Source organism: Staurois parvus, unplaced genomic scaffold, assembly GCF_062004578.1.
Source record: "Staurois parvus isolate SC_StPar_1 unplaced genomic scaffold, SC_StPar_1.0 ptg000014l, whole genome shotgun sequence".
NCBI lineage: Eukaryota > Metazoa > Chordata > Amphibia > Anura > Ranidae > Staurois > Staurois parvus.
The window spans coordinates 7083687-7101640 of NW_028317810.1; the positions used below are offsets into that span (position 1 = coordinate 7083687).

At 40.0% G+C, this 17954-nt stretch overlaps 1 protein-coding gene across 2 annotated transcripts in view; it reads right to left on the bottom strand.

Annotated features, from left to right (window-relative positions):
- The window catches only part of CMKLR1 (chemerin chemokine-like receptor 1), a 147628-nt gene that overhangs the window by 76005 nt on the left and 53669 nt on the right, over window positions 1–17954 (bottom strand). Inside the window, exon 2 of one of the 2 annotated variants that reach the window (XM_089677064.1) lies at window positions 12778–12876. The exons of the other annotated variant lie outside the window; for it this stretch is intronic. The gene's annotated coding sequence lies outside the window, so the exon portion shown is untranslated. The remainder of the gene's footprint in view (window positions 1–12777; window positions 12877–17954) is intronic. 2 annotated transcript variants of the gene reach the window in all.

Consider the following 17954-nt stretch of genomic DNA (forward strand, 5'->3'; position numbering starts at 1 on the left):
CAATTCTGTGTCTGTGCGAGTAACAATTCTGTGGCCCTAAGTAACAGTTCTGTGGCCCTCAGTAACAGTTCTGTGGCCCTCAGTAACAATTCTGTCTGTCCCTGATTAACAATTCTGTGTCTGTCCCTGAGTAACAATTCTGTGTCCCTCAGTAACAATTCTGTGTCCCTCAGTAAAAATTCTGTGTCCCTCAGTAACAATTCTGTGTCTGTGCGAGTAACAATTCTGTGGCCCTAAGTAACAGTTCTGTGGCCCTCAGTAACAATTCTGTGTCTGTGCGAGTAACAATTCTGTGTCTGTGCGAGTAACAATTCTGTGGCCCTAAGTAACAGTTCTGTGGCCCTCAGTAACAATTCTGTGTCTGTGCGAGTAACAATTCTGTGTCTGTGCGAGTAACAATTCTGTGGCCCTAAGTAACAGTTCTGTGGCCCTCAGTAACAGTTCTGTGTCCCTGAGTAACAATTCTGTGTCTGTGCGAGTAACAATTCTGTGGCCCTAAGTAACAGTTCTGTGGCCCTCAGTAACAGCTCTGTGTCCCTGAGTAACAATTCTGTGTCTGTGCGAGTAACAATTCTGTGGCCCTAAGTAACAGTTCTGTGGCCCTCAGTAACAATTCTGTGTCCCTGATTAACATTTCTGTGGCCCCAAGTAACGGTTCTGTGGCCCTCAGTAACAATTATGTGTCCCTGATTAACGTTTATGTGGCCCTAAGTAACGGTTCTGTGGCCCTCAGTAACAATTCTGTGTCCCTGAGTAACAATTCTGTGTCTGTGCGAGTAACAATTCTGTGGCCCTAAGTAACAGTTCTGTGGCCCTCAGTAACAATTCTGTGTCTGTGCGAGTAACAATTCTGTGTCTGTGCGAGTAACAATTCTGTGGCCCTAAGTAACAGTTCTGTGGCCCTCAGTAACAATTCTGTGTCCCTGAGTAACAATTCTGTGTCTGTGCGAGTAACAATTCTGTGGCCCTAAGTAACAGTTCTGTGTCCCTGTGTAACAATTCTGTGTCTGTGCGAGTAACAATTCTGTGGCCCTAAGTAACAGTTCTGTGGCCCTCAGTAACAATTCTGTGTCTGTGCGAGTAACAATTCTGTGTCTGTGCGAGTAACAATTCTGTGGCCCTAAGTAACAGTTCTGTGGCCCTCAGTAACAATTCTGTGTCCCTGAGTAACAATTCTGTGTCTGTGCGAGTAACAATTCTGTGGCCCTAAGTAACAGTTCTGTGTCCCTGTGTAACAATTCTGTGTCTGTGCGAGTAACAATTCTGTGGCCCTAAGTAACAGTTCTGTGGCCCTCTGTAACAATTCTGTGTCTGTGCGAGTAACAAATCTGTGTCTGTGCGAGTAACAATTCTGTGGCCCTAAGTAACAGTTCTGTGTCCCTGTGTAACAATTCTGTGTCTGTGCGAGTAACAATTCTGTGGCCCTAAGTAACAGTTCTGTGGCCCTGAGTAACAATTCTGTGTCTGTGCGAGTAACAATTCTTTGTCTGTGCGAGTAACAATTCTGTGGCCCTAAGTAACAGTTCTGTGGCCCTCAGTAACAATTCTGTGTCTGTCCCTGAGTAACAATTCTGTGGCCCTAACTAAAGTTTCTGTGGCCCTAAGTAACAATTCTCTGGCACTCAGTAACAATTCTGTCTGTCCCTGAGTAACAATTCTGTGGCCCTAATAACGTTTCTGTGGCCCTAAGTAACAATTCTCTGGCACTCAGTAACAATTCTGTCTGTCCCTGAGTAACAATTCTGTGGCCCTAATAACGTTTCTGTGGCCCTAAGTAACAATTCTCTGGCACTCAGTAACAATTCTGTCTGTCCCTGAGTAACAATTCTGTGGCCCTAATAACGTTTCTGTGGCCCTAAGTAACAATTCTCTGGCACTCAGTAACAATTCTGTCTGTCCCTGAGTATGAATTCTGTGGCCCTAACTAGCGTTTCTTTGTCCCTAAGTAACGATTCTGTGGCCCTAATTAACAATTCTGTGTCCCTGAGTAATAGTTCTCTGTCCCTAAGTATCGTTTCTCTGTCCCCAAGTATCGTTTCTGTGGCTCTAACTCTGTCCCTGTCCCTAATACAGAGCGGTCTGCCTCTGTTCAATGACTGCAGGCAAATGAAGAATTCCAAAATGGCCGCTATTTATAGCTCGACCATTACACAGTGCTAGCTGGCTGGCTGCTGATTGGCTGATGCGATCACATGTCGTTGAGGAATGCATTATGGGTCAGCGCGCCTTGTCTGCGCGCCTTCCCAGACATCCCCGCTCCGTCGCCGCACATGTCAGCCGCCATTTTCTGAAAAATTTCGATTCGCGCGTCCGAATTAGGCTATTCTTCGGATTCGGCGCGAATCGAAATTTTTCCGATATTCGACTCGAATTCCACTTCGGCTACTTCGATTCGCTCATCTCTATTTGACACTTATGACACACAAAAGGAATGTCATTCAGAATCTCTCATTCTGAAAATGCTTTTGATATCTCATTCTGAAAATACTGTTTCCTGACGGTTTTGTAGATACATCGACTTCAATTATTTCTGAGTCACTGACCCAGGACAAGTTTAGAGATAGGAAATTCTAATCTTTATTTCTTTATTTATTTTCCTTTATTGTTAGAGGCGGATCCAGGTGTTTTCCACATGACTACAGTACAATATAAAGCAAATTTGGTTAAATCATACTTTTTGACCTGTCCAAAAGTTGGGAGCTTAACAATAGTCCCAAACATGCTGCTTGTGTTATAGAGCAGGAAATGCAGTATAGTGACACAAAATACCTAGAACATTATATAGTCTGAAGTACATTCAAAAATTGAACTGAAGACAGTTACAGTGCTGACCCTGCCAGATGAAGGTAGAGGTCAGTTAGTTTAGGAGGTGGAGGTCTGGGAGTGGGGAGGAAGGAGGCAATAAAGAAGCCCAGGTGGGGTGTGGGGAGGAAAAACTGTTCAGTATGAGAAATCACATCTTAGGTGGTAGTATGGGATGGGAATGAGAGGTATTTTGGGGTACAGTATATTGGAAGCACAGCAAACAAAACCATTTTTTTAAGATTGTAAGCTCCAAGGAGCAGGGCCTCCTAACCCTCTTGTATTGAACTGTGTTGTTGCTGTATTGTCTCCCGTTATATTGTAAAGCGCTGAGCAAACTGTTGGCGCTATATAAATCCTGTATTATAATAATAATAATGTTCTTCCTAAATTATGGAAAAGGAAGGTAAGATCCTTCATTCACATAGTTTTGTTTAATCTGAAAATTACTATTCAGCAGAGGCCAAGGAGATCTATTTCCATAGACTTGGAATGCAAGCTCTTGAATCAGGGGGGAGCTCTTGTAGTTTTTGATGAAATGAGGGTTGACAAAAAGGTAGACCAAAGGGTTTTGCCGTAGATTTATATGGCAAATACATTGAACTATTTTTCAAAATTCTTGTAAGAGGAGACAATCCCAAAAGATTTGAAGGATCAAACTCTCGCGAGAGCTGCATCACTAAGTTTTGTGGATACATTGTGTGCAGAAAGTCTAGAGTCTTGTACCATCTGATTAATAGCTTATATCCAGATTTTTGGATCTTATTGGAAATTCAATATACATGGTGGTGGGAATTCACTTTATGCATCAATAAAAACTGTATGGTCAGAGAAAGAGCATGTCTAATGGGTGATATTTCACCCATGTTTCAGAAAATTAAATATAAAGCAGTATTGGTCTAAATGTTAGGTAACCACAGCAGACAGCACTGTGGGTTTCTCTCTCTCAGTAAAAACAAATTCACATGATGGGTCTGCCACCAGACTAGAGCCCCATCTGATAGTGGAACTGTTCCTGAAGATTCTGGAAGTTTGGGAAGACCTGGGTGTATCAATTGGGTTGAATGTGTCCATACCTATTAGACCAAATAGAAAGGAAGAAAGACACTGCTGAAGCTTAGATCAGGATTTGTGGATAAGGACAATCTTTAAGTCCTAGTGCCTTCAACAGAGTCTAATAGATGGTGATGTAGACCTTGAGAGGCAGGTGTCTCATTTATTAGATGGCACCTTGTCTCTTGAAGTAGAGCAATAAGTTAACATGGGGGAAATACATAGATCATCATTCTTTCTCCTTCATTCTCCTGTAGTTCAGGGTTATTTTTCTCTAGGACATTTGTGAGCAGAGCAGAAGCATTGGGGGGATAATTGGTAATTTGAGCCAAACACATCTTGTAGGGTGCCCAGAACGAGTCTGGGACTGGCAGGGGTTAAAGACCCAAGATATTGGAAGGCTGTTGGGAGTTGGAAAGGGTATTACAGGTGGAATGAAAGGGTCACCGAAAATTTTGCATGTAGAGAGTTCTTCCTGAAAGGTCATGCATGGATGGATACTGATCTGTACCCCTTTTGATGTCTAGTGCTCCTTTCTTCTAAGCCTGATGCACTGTAGTTTCTTTTTTTGTAAAAAAGTGAATATAACACAAGACATTTCTGGGTCTGATGGGGTCAGGCAGCATAGGGCCCTGGGATCTATGTGGCTGGTTGAGGTCTGCTGTGACAGACTTACTGAGAAAGATGTTGAGCATGGAAGTTACTTTAGAAATGGATTTGGTTATAGCCCTGAGTTTTACATTTTTCTGTCTGCCGCAGTTCTCCATATTGTCCAAATGTAGTTGGTGGATAAAAAAACATTGTTGTAGAAAAGCCTAAGATTTTGTCAATTCTTGTATCTGCTGTTGTAAAGTAGTGTAAGTATGCTTTAAGTTCTCTAACCTAGTGGCAGTCTAGTTCCTGCTGGAGTGGATGTCTTAAATGTTTTATTTTTTCAGAGAGGATCTCCAGAGCCTCCAGATACCGAGCTTCAACCTCAAGGGCTTACAGTCTTACTATATCTTTTATTTTTTGCATGATTTTTCTGGGTCTATAACTCAGCAATATTGAAACCAGACACAGTAAAGCAACTAGCTTTTTCAGAAGCAGACCTGGAATAGCTGCCCCCTATTTCTTTCCTGACAGGCATACTTTATTTCAGTTGAACTAATAAGTCTATGTTTGGCATCCAGGGATAGACACATTGAATAAAGGTACGTAAGTCTGCCAGAACTGTAAAAAATATATTACACAATGTTCACCATACAGGCTTGGCATGTGCAAAAAATAAACTTATAATAATATATCAATCAATAGCAGCAGAAAAAAAATAAATGCTTTAAATGCATGGTGATGATTTCCTCTAGCCTGTATGTCTAATTCTAGCTTGCTTGTATTGTTATCCACATTACTAAGAATTCTAGCTTAGTTACAACTCAGAATGAAATTATGTGGTTTAACATCTCCACAATAAACATATGTATGTCTTTACTCATTTTCTCATCTTTAAAACCACATCTAGAGTGTTTGGTTTTCACAGTAAATAGAGTTTGAGATATGTATTTAACTGATACAACACAGCACAGTATATATGTTATGAAATGTTAATAGTGTGCGGATTTCCTGTGAATTCTCTATAATAATGTTAGGAAATAGTGGTTTGGGCAAATTTTATTATTTTTTTTACCAGCATATAAACTTTATATTTATAAAGTTTATAAACTCCCACTGCTAAATGACAGATCCCAGTGATATAGTAATGAAAAAACAGTGCTTTGGGAGATGATGCCTTGCAAGGGGGTGAAAAGCACTGCAACGTCCTCTTTGCAAGGTACCCCCTAATGTCCAAAGGCATGTGCTCTACCCCTTCCCTTTGCAAGGAACCTTGACCCAATACCTTATAAAAGGTCCTTTAATAATATTACAAGAAATAAATACAATAAAAATGATAAATCACTAATGTCCCATAATGTAAGTTCTTGTCAATAATATCAAGTGCTGTAAATCTATTGCTGACCCCTGCATCCAGCGGTGTAAATTCATCATCGACCACAGTAAACTGCTGCCTGAAAATGTTTCCTGCTGCACTCCTGCTGCTAAATGACAGATCCTCACTGCTGTGGTAATGTGAACACAGCACAGGGGATCCTGGGTTAGGTCATCGATATCACCCAGGCTTCCTGGCTGTTTGTTTACATTACACCAGCTGGGGATTTGGACTGGTGAATTGGTCAATTAGGGCCAATGTTTTTGCAGCTTTTACAAACCTCTAACAAGCTGAGTTCCAGTCAAACCTACATTCATACTAAACTCAGATCTCATGCCTAGTTACCAGCAGATCTGGCCTTCCTGCCTTTCTACAGGCAACTATAGGCACTTTTGTTTTATTGTCTTTTCTCCTGTTTAAATATCTTCATGATGGAGTGTAAAACAAATCCTAGCGTGTGAACACAATTTTGCAACTTTAACATGTGTTAGTAAAAGTTTACACATCATTGTATCTAGGTGAATTATACCCTGTTTTTTTTCAAATTGGGCTTTCATTTGGTGATAAATGGTAATGGATAGCTCCTGATTTTATTATTATCAAAGGAAAACAGACCCTATATAGTAAAAAAAAAGTTTTCTTAAAATATTGCTGTATATTTCTTGCTATTATCATAACCTACTGCCAAAGGGCAATAAAAAATAAATTCCCCTGCTCCTGACAATTGCAGCAATGCCACATATGTGTATGTTACTTGTTATTCATAGCACAAACACATGTACGTATATATGTGGCCCCACAGAGAAAACCCGCTTCTGTGAGCCCGCATCAATGTGTACAGTTAGTGGATAGGGGTTAAAGAATAAGTACACCTTTAGTATATGATTAAGCCCAATTGGGAAGTGGAAACTTTTATTGTGCTTGTTTGTGAAATAATTTAAATTATACTGTGGCATCATATGTTTGCGAATTATTGTCTTTTGTCCAGTGTATTTAGAGCACAGATAGCTCCATTTTTCTGGAAACTGTGGGAGTTTATACCACAGAGGATGTTTCTTACATACACCATTAGAACACTATTAATTTTCTGTCATCAACTCCTCCCTACCAGGCACATTTCTATTAAGTCATACTTACCTACAATTCTCTCAGATCTTCACTATGCAGCCTGCCAATGAATGGAGATTATGGTGAGCCTGTGTGGTTTGTGCTCTGAAGAGATTTCTGAAGGTTTTGGTGAACTGTAGTGACTGGTGAATCTGTCTAGGCTCAATTCTCTAAAGGTTCCGCAAACCTTGTTCAAAATTTGTCAAACCCGAACTTAGAGGTGAATCCCATTGAAGTCTGGGGGGGGGGGGGGTTAATCTTGTAAATTTATGGTCATTTCTATGCTAACAAAAGGCAAGACTGCAACTGGGGACATATATTGATTCAAAAACTTTTTTTTAAATACCGTACAGCAGATTTTCACAGTCTCAGGAACACACTATATTTGGTGGTGGAATTGATTTTTATCTTTTCCAGATATATTGATATGCACAGTTGCTGGCCAATTTCTATCAAGCTCTAAATAAGAATAAAGAGACTGCAGAAGTTACAGCGGTGTAAAGCTGGCCACCAGCAGGACATTTTTAATGAGGGAGAATTTACCAAAATTTAATAGGGAAAAATTGTACAGGTAGTTGTTTTTACTACAAGAATTAAGAGACCACAGATGAAACAGTAGTGTGTAGCCAGGTGCTTAGCCGGAAGAGAGAGAGCAACTACAGACACTGTGCTGCAGCTGCCTTATGTGCCGAAACAGGATTCTTGTGCTGGCTTTAGAATCATTCAGCCTCCACTCACCAGGGAGAAACTGAAAGGACTATAATGCAGCCGTGCTGGATCATGAAAGTTGTATGTGAGGAGGTGCAGCGTGGTGCTGCAGCAGTAAACAGAGTCCAGTTGCCCAGTGAGAAGGCAACCAACTGGGAAAATTCACAGAAAGCAACAGTAAAATGTAGTGGAGCAAGTCTTGGATGTGCCAACAGCATCTGTCTTGAGGGGTGGAATGCTGCCTAGCCAGTCTGTGCCCAAATGGGAAGATTCAAGGAAAGATGGCACGTCCCTACCCTTTCCCTACCACTAGATACTGTCCCTCAAATACGGGTGACCTTTCCCTACATTACCGACACGAGAAATAGACTCTTTCTGAGCCAAGATGGCCACCAGAACCACATGGGGTGAGAGCATCCAACCATATAGCTTCCCTAATGACCCAGGAAACCATAGAAGAACTGTGTTCCTCCTTACTTCCTCTCTCTCTCTGCAATGCCACTGCAGTTGGGTGCCACCAGCAGTGGAGGAAGCAGATTGCAACTGCCTATATGTAGTTTGCTGGGAGCACTGTGCTGTGGACAGTGAATACAGATGTGAACTATAACAGCCACAAAAACCCTGTACTTCTGGCACCCAGTTCCATGTAAGCAGTAATGTGAAGGCTTTAGAGAGCTGGGAAGGACCATTTGCTGCCTTTGTTACCTACTCACTCAAATACCCTCCCCCCCTTTTTTTTCTTCTCCCTCTTTTTCTCTCCACTGCTTCATTCCGCCTCTCTCTTTTTCTTTTTCTTTTTCTTGTTCCTGTATCTTTTTTATTTCCTCTTATGTATTTGTGAAAATATAAAACTTTTTTGACAGGAAGTTGGATTCCCCTCTCCGCCAGCGACTTACGTTCTGGTCAGCTATCACATCTTCTTTTTCATTTACTAAACTTTACTGATCAGCCTGCTTTCACCGAATTCACTAGCTCAGTTTTCACCAATTATTGTTGACTTTTTCTCTTATAGAACATCTTCACTTTTGTAAACTGCACCTCATTTTTTTTTTTTTACCTATTTGAGGCCAGATCTGCTGTACTGATGCCTATTAAGTGTACCTTCATTTTTTGTTGTTAAAAAATAAATAGTAAGTGCTACAAATTTGGCAGTAGCGGGACAGTGTTATATAGAAAGTCTAGGCATTAAAAAAACCACAGGCATGAGCTTTACTACAATAATTAAGATACTGCAAAGCAAATAGAGCAACCAGCAGGACATTTTTAAACACGTAAAGCACCCCAAACATAAAAAGGCCCAACCCATATAAAATAATTAAATAAACACACAAAAAAAATCAGAACTCAAAATTACCACCTTTGAAACCAAACCCCACTTTTTTAAAAGGGAAACTGATATTCCCTCAATTTAAATTAAATTTCCACATACTGCCCCCCCCCCCCAAAAAAAAAAAAATTTTCTAAAGGGAAATCAAATCATTGAGAATATAAAATAAAATACAAAAACATCTCCAATAATAAGGGCAAAAAAGGCAGCAAAAGGGTTGATTGCCCAAATAGCTTACAATCAAACTTAAGGTACAGTTACCTAAATAATCCTAATCTTTACCTGCAGCTTTCCCTTCCCTTTCCCTGCAGCAGCTTCCAATACATTAACAATATGGCTGCTCTCTGTATCCCCCATTTATAGTGAGGGGGGCTGACGTATCCAAAAGACTCTTCTAAGCCTGCTGGTCTTAGTTCAAATGCCAAGCAGTGGCCCAGGGTCAATCTTAACAAAATTTCCCAGAGCCATGAGCCTCATCCCTAGCCAGCTTCACCAGGAAGAACTGAGAAGAGCATTATTAATAGATATTACCTATTGTGAATTTGCTCAGGGAGGGGGCACAGATAAGAATAAGTACAACATTTATCCTTTGGTTAAAAAAAAGAACAATAATGCACTTTTATATGTGTATAGAAAAAAAAATACAGGAGCTAGGACCCCTGATACACAGACTCACAGGTGTTGATTAAATCATGTTTTAAAAAATGTGCATATAATTTCAGTAGATAATGAGAATATATTTGATTTTTTTTTCAGATTCATATTTATTTCTTAGCCAATTAACATCATAGATATTAGTGTGAGTAACAATCCAATAGACAGGAGAATCAGTTATAATTTTCTTATGTTGCAGATTACTGCATCAGAAAGTTTTCAAGTTTTCTAGAAGTGCTTATCTGTACAAATTCCAAATGCTTTCTCTATCATTCCACTATACAGTCTCATTGATGTCAGCCTTTGTATTGGCAGTGATCAGGCTGCAACAGAATTATGTCTTTGTTGAAGCTGGCATGTGACTGGAATATAGCTATCTACCATATGACAGATTACAAGAATACAATAATCCCCTACCTAGCATCTCCTGGAGCCTTATTACTTGGAAATGCAGGTATTTGCCTTCATGCTGCTTGAGTAGGCCTTTGAAGAACATATATATATATATATATATATATATATATATTCTGCCACACATTATAAATAAAATACAGCTTTAGTTCAGGTAGAATGAAAATCAACTATACCTTCCAAACTCAAAGTTTGGGTAAATAGTATAGTCCTAAATCGGGACTTTGGAATGCTTGTGGAAAAGTTGTGATTTACGCAAAACTAAAAAAAAGTGTCAGCTAGAGAAGTTAATTTTCCAAACTAAACTATACTGTTTGTTCCTACTCTGCTTTAAAGCGACTCTTTGTAGATGTGAATAAAAGGAAGCCGGCAGCTCTATCCAGATGTGGTACAAAATAATACAGAGCTTACACTTTTCGGCATGTAGCCTTAGTCATGGCTAAGGCCCAACACTGAAATGCGTAAGCCCTGAATTATTTTGTACCACATCTGGATTAATAAATTCATTTATTACAGAAGATCAAGATGCCGGATTCCTTTTATCTACATGTTTACTCAGGTGCTAGGAAGACACTACTAGCCAGTGCACTGACCGCTCATTACATTTTCTGTTATATTTAGACTCTGTCTAGATGGCCTAAATAATCAATAGGAACGTGTGGAGGCAATAATGGTGAGTACACTTTGTCACTACCAGTAAATGTGATAAAAGGGCTAAATGAGAGAAATATTACAGTGTATGGCCAGCCTATGTGTTCCTTTTTTAGCTTTAATTTAAGCTAGAAGCAAGCTTAAATTAAATAGGTGGTATTTTTAGGCATTGACGAATGCTGACTGGGTGTTGTTAGAGGGTCAGCGTTAAAAGAATTTATTTCTTTTACTTTATTTTAAGAAAACTACAAGAGATGGAGTGCTCCTCCCAAGAGGTAGAATTCCGACACACAAGGCATACAGGTTGGCTTGTGTGCTACCTCCACCAAGCTAGTGCCAGTCTACATGGCCTCCACAAAAAAGGCCATTTTTCTCAAAATGTTGATACTAAATGGGGAAAATCACATAATAGTAGGTCTGCGTCTATGAAAAAAAGGCTAAAGAAACATGCATACCTTTAGTAACTAGGTGCCTGCAGAAGCTTTCTGTTGCGTGGCAGAACCTAGAAAAGTAAGACAGTCTAATGAGGAAACAGAGACCAGCTCATTTTTTGTAGAGTAGAGCCAATGACTGAATTGGTAACTGTTTTCTCATTAGAATGTCCTGCTGTTCTGGGGTCTGGTCATAGTCTGCAAGATCACAAAGCATGTGCAGAGGTGCTGACTCCAGTTCGTGAGTGTCCGTTACACGTGTTTTATGGATAAAAAGATACAAACTTTCAAGTTCTTTTTATACATAGTTTTTAAAAGCGTTTTTAGCTTTTAAAGACATGCAGCAATAGCCTATAAGTATTGAAATAGAACCAAAACCATACAACTTTTGTAAACTACTAAGGAGAGTTTCACACTTATACAGATGTGGGAATGCTTGTAAATGCAGGAGTTCCCACACCCACAGGGAAAACACTCTGCTCTTTGGCAGACATGCGACGGCACCATTAATTCTTTATGGTGGTGACATTCCCATGCAGAGGAAAATGCAGTAAGTTTGCTGCTGCATGAAACTGTATGAAGCAAAAGCACCATGCAGTTTTAAAAAGGTGGAAGGTCCTTTTTCCTACCTTTCACACAGGTTCGCTAGCCCTTTTTTTGATTGAATACAAATGTGGCACACAGAAAAAGGCTAGATATGAACCCAGTCTAAATGTCTATGTGATACAAAGAACTCCCTAGTAGTACATACCTACCTCCTACCTTCCTGTCACTCCTCTGTTGCTCCCTTTGGTCCCAAGAGTGAAGAGAGATACCCAGTTCTTATGGCAATTAGGACTCACTCCTCTTTTGCCATGATACTTGGCAATTGGACACTCAGCGATATTTAGCCCTGTGTAAGTTTCAAGTCATGATTGGAGTTTACACAGCTCTTCCTCTTTTATGTCCTGACTGCCTAAAGAGTCATCAGTAATCAAAAGGAAAATTAATATGCACAGCTAAATAACGGGACAGTTAAGCAGACCCTGTAGTCAAGTGTAAAAGTTTAAACCAACAGACCCCTGTAAAAGATTAACAAACCTCAGATTCACTTAAAATACTGTATATGTAAGCTGTGACAATGGACTTCTCTAGTTTGCTCTCTTGTGGTTCATTAAAGTGATTCTAAAGGTTTATCTATTTTGTTTTACATAACAAACACACACCGTTGTAAACCATTGCACAGAACAGATCTGATCTCCTCTTTTTGGGTTCCCCACTGACAGTCCTGGCTCCTCCTCCTGCCAAGTACCCCCAATAGCAAGCCTCTTGCTATGAGGGCACTAGAGCAGGCTCGCTCCTGAGCCATGCTCCTGTGAATGGACATTGTCCATTAGCACACAGACTGTGGCTCTCCCAGCCCCTGCTCTCTCCTCATTGGCTTACTGGGCGTGATTGACAGCAGCAGGAGCCAATGGCTCCCACTGCTGTGTGAGCCAATGAGGACAGAGAGACTCAGGAGAGACCCAGATCTCATGCCCATTGCTGGATCAAGATGGGGCTCAGGAGACTCTAAGGGGAGGTGCACCCAGAAAGTTTTTTACCTTCATGCATAGATTGCATTTAGAAGCACTTTAAACATACCATTGAAAGGGTTTGTTATATTTGTTTGATAAAGGTAAAATTACCTGCCAAAAATCCAGTGTTGTTCTATGTATCTCAAACAATGTTAAGAAGTGTGTTAGAACAACAGAATGCCTTCCTTTCCTGGCGCGGCAATGCTGCCCCTGCATAGATAAAGTAAGGAGAGTATTGTCAATCTTGGGCAGGAAGTGTATTTACTGGCTGGATCAACAGGTAAAAATACATTAAAGAAAAACTGGCATATTAAATGTGTTTTGTTGGATTAGGACAGGATTTAAAGTAATGTGCTCTATCTTTTCACACCAGGAGGTCAATGCTGTCTTGCTGTCTTGTTGCCACTTTCTTTGTATGGTACATTATCATGTCATCACTGCTATTAATTCACCTAAATTTTTTTTAGATTTTTAGATTAGCTTCAAGTCATGTGAAATGATTAATTTGGGTATTTAATATTTATTTTCTTTCTAAAATGTCTGCATATGTTTTGTTCTTTTTTGTGAATTGTTGCAGAGACAGCAATATATCTCTAAGAATTGATAAGAATCCCATCAGTTCCACTTTCCTGGTGGTGACTGAGTATTGTGTCTCCATGTAGAATGATAATTACTTTTCGAAAGCATTATGCATAAATCTCCCTATCGTGTGATTACTTCCACTGATTTAGATGTTGCACAGCAGATCGTCCCCGCCACTGTTTGTGCAGAATTGTAGATATATTATGCAATGGAACTTTATCTCCCAATTACATTCCAGTTATTAAGCATTGCAATGATGGTGCCCTCAATCAACATGTGTCATTGGCCTGATGTAAAACATATTACTGAGGCAGTGTGGTTCATGTAAGATAAGCAAACCAATCACACAATTAGCATGGAGATTATAGAACAAAGATATGTGGGACTGACTAAAGTTCAAGGAAAACCAGAAAAGTCATTCTATGACTGATGTGTAGCCAGCCTAGCATATTAAAACAGGAAAAGGAGGACAAATTGAAAAGTATGCTACATAGCATATAGGTTTATCGACTGAACAGGTTGTTCTATTTTACCTGTTAAAGTTGCATGACTTGTGAATTGCTGTATCTGGAATAGTAATCCGAACCAAAGCAGAACATTTCAGTGTTATTGGGGTCAACAGCATGCATAGATGATCCATTATTGTAGCAATGCCTAGGGATTTTTCCAGGAAATAATACACTTTGTATATATAATTGAATACACTTTTGAATCCTCCAGGCACCTCCGTCAGATTACTATGAATGCAGTTAGTTGCCGCATAACTACTTATTACTTTATCACACATAGCATAAGATCAGTTTAGAAGAAACTATTGTATATTTTTACTAGGTATGCATTTTGAATTTTTATTGTAACATTCTCCTAAAAATCAATTTTGGTTGGGACTTTTACATTGTAAATGCTTGCTATACAGATATTTAGAAGCTTCATCTTGGCTTTATGTATGTCAACCTGGCTGTAATTCCTATTGCAACATTTTTAAGATGAACGGGCATGTTTCATAGGGAATTTGATCATTTAAATTAAGATGTACAACAGTATCCTACTGTTTATAAGTATTTTCCTTCTTTTTTTTTTGTTTACAAACGATTTTATTGAATATAAGTAGACTGTAAAACAACAGCACACTTTCAAGTGTTATTTTCAACGAAAACAAGGCACTTTTGAAATGTACAATACAGAAAAGTATATTAACATAAGAAAGAGAGAAAAAAAAAAAAAAAAAAAAAAAAAAAAGGAAAAGAGTAAATTACGAGTGCATGAAATACGTGAACAATAAGATAAGTTAAAGATACATCCGTCAACAGTACATGTCAGGCAACTTTTACTGAGAATATTGTTAAACATGCAATAAGTGTCTACAATCTCTCCATGACTCCCATTTTTTATCATATAAGTGCATCTTATCCAGTAGGGTATAATGAATGCGGTCCATGAGCATTACAGTATCAATTCTGTGTAAAACGGAGTCCAAGGGTACAGCATTGGACCTCCAGTGTAAGGCAATAGACCATAAGGTGGCAATACATAATGTATGTATCAATCTCAGATTGGCATCAGAGACCCCTGGGATATTGGCCCCCAATAAACAGGTCTGTATGGACAATCGTATCGGGGTACCCGACAGTGAGGTAGCCACCTCAGATATCTTACACCAAATCAAAGATATGGTCGGGCAATCCCAGAATATATGAACCAAAGTACCTGTGAGGCCACAGCCCCGGAAACATAAAGGGGACGTTTGTGGGAACAATACATGTAGTCTCGATGGGGTGTAATACCATCTGGTTAAAACCTTAAGGGCTGTCTCACGAACTGAAAGAGATCTAGAACTCTTGCATATATTATCCACCATGGAATCCCAATCCTCCTCTGAAAAAGTGATACCACAATCCTCCTCCCATTTTTGTCGATAAGAGGGGGGTGTATGAAAAAGGCAGATCAAAAATTGGTGATAAAGATCTGAGATAAGACCCCTACCCCTAGGAGAGTCACGGCTGATACGTTCAAAAAAAGAAATCGGGGAAGATGGCATAAGGCCAAAGTGTGAATTAAAAAAATGTCTAATCTGTCGGTAGCGAAGGTACTCGCGAAGAGGAACATCAAACAACACACGTAGCATATCAAAGGTAATATACGATCCTCCTCTTTGAAAATCCGATAATCTGATAAAGGATCGATTATACCACCAACGAAACTGTTGAGGGGAAGAAAAAGCTACAACAAAAGTGGGGTCACCAAAAAATGAAACACCTGGGGGGGTAAGAGAGACTAGATTCAATTTAGATTTGTATTTGGACCAGAGAGTCAGCGAATGAGTCACTATGGAGTTATGAAAAGTAAGCGATCGGGGGGAAATTTTAGACCATAGAATTCCCGGTAAATAAAATGGGCGTATTGATTGAGACTCAAACTTGATCCATGGGATTTGAGAATTAATAGTAGCCCATTGTGATAATTGCGCAAAACGAGCAGAGAGGTAATATAGCCAAAAGTTGGGGAGGCCAAGACCTCCCGTCCGTTGTGAGCGGTACAAAATGGATGAAGCAAAACGTGGATGCTTATTTCCCCAAATAAAATTATTAACAGTCCGCTGAAAGTGATCCAAAAACGTTTTTGAAACTGGAACTGGCAGTGATCTAAAAAGATAAAGCAGTTTGGGCAAAATATTCATTTTAACCGCCGTGACTCTACCCAGAAAGGAAATATGATAACCATGCCAAATCTTCAATAGAGTAGAGAGACGTGATACACATGATGGATAATTAGCAGTAAACATATCCGAGTATCTAGGGGTGAGATTAATCCCCAGATAGGAGATCCTGTCCTTGACCCAACGAAATGGGAAAGAGCTACGGAGAGATGCACTTAGGGAGTCAGGAACATTAACCGGCATAATCACCGATTTGGTAAAATTAACGGTGAGACCTGACACTAAGGCAAAATCGTTCAATACAGCACATAAATTAGGCAATGAAGTCAATGGGTTAGTAAGAAAAAGCATAACATCATCGGCATACATGCTCATTTTAAAATGTGAAACTAATAATGAGTAACCAGAAATATCCGAATGTGATCTGATCGCCAATGCCAAAGGTTCCAACACCAGCGCAAAAAGAAGGGGTGAAAGAGGACAACCCTGGCGGGTGCCTCTACCCAATGTAAAAAAGTCAGAGTTACAACCAGGAAGCCTTATTCTTGTTTTAGGAGAGTCGTATAGGGCGTGCACGCCTGCCAAAAACCCGTCACTAAAGCCCATTTTCCCTAGCAGGGAGAATAAATATGGCCAAAGAACACTGTCAAAGGCCTTGTTTATATCTAAACTCATCAACAGAACCTCTTTGGAATGTAAATTAGCATCTTGAATAACATTTAGAGTGAGGCGAATGTTATCAGTAATAAATCTGTCGGGAATAAAACCCGACTGGTCTGGAGAAACCAAAGAGGAGATGATAGGGGCCAACCTGTTCGCCAAAATACGGCTAAATATCTTCAGATCGTTATTCATTATTGAGATTGGTCTATAGTTTTGTGGCAAACAGTGGTCTTTCTGCGGTTTAGGTATTAGGGACATATTAGCCAATAGCATCTCCTCAGGGAACCTACCCCCCTGCAAAACATCATTGAATAAAGTTATCAAATAGGGAGCCAGCGTGGGGGCAAAATGCTTATAATAACTAGCGGTAAATCCATCTGGACCCGGTGCAGTAGAGCGTTTTAGCGCACTAATCGCACAAGTTATTTCCTCCAAAGTGCAGGGGGCATTAAGGGAGGCAATCTGAGAAGGTGTAAGAGCAGGGAGGGATATAGAATCCAGCCATGAGTCTGATGGAGGAACAGAATCTGACTGCGGAGAAGCTAGTAGATTAGAATAAAAGTTTTCAAAAATACCTAAGACTTCCTGAGGTAGAGATGAGATAGTACCCGAATTAGTGCGTAGCTTATATACATGTGGGGGGCGCAGAGAGTGGTTCAATTTCCTTGCAAACATGGTAGATGCTGAGTTGCTATGTAATAGGAACGAGGCCTTCGACCAGCGGAGGGCCTTTTCAGTCTTTTGAGAAAGCAGGGTATTCAGTTCTAAGCGTTTTTGGGACAATAACTGTTTATTGAGGAGAGATGGATTAGCAACATGACTTCTATAGTGTGCTTCTAATTCTCGGGTAAGAAGTAGTACTTGCTGTCAATGTTTTCTATTTCTGGATGAAGCCATGGAGATAAGTCGGCCTCGTAGGACCGCCTTATGGGCTACCCATAGTGTGGACGAGGATATATCAGGGGTTGAATTAGATTGAAAATATTCCCGGATAGATGTAACCACCTCTTGACGAGAGTCAACATCAGTTAACATAGAGTCATTAAGTCTCCAAGAGAAGGGAGTAGGTGCCAATCCTATAAATGTGATAGATAAAGCCAAGATATTGTGATCCGACCAGGGGCTCAAGTGAATACAAGCTGTCTTAGAATTAGCTAGTAAAATTGGGGTACAATAGATATAGTCTAATCTGGCATAAGAGTCATGTGGGTGAGAATAAAATGTGTAATCCCTGGCTCCCATGTTGTGCGCTCTCCAGGCATCCACCAACTGGAGGGCATCCAGTCTCCTGGTAAGGGATTTTGGGAAAGCTTGGGAAGAGTGTGAGGAGGAGCTACGATCCAAAAGAGGGTTTGCCACTAGATTAAAATCACCACCCACCAATAGA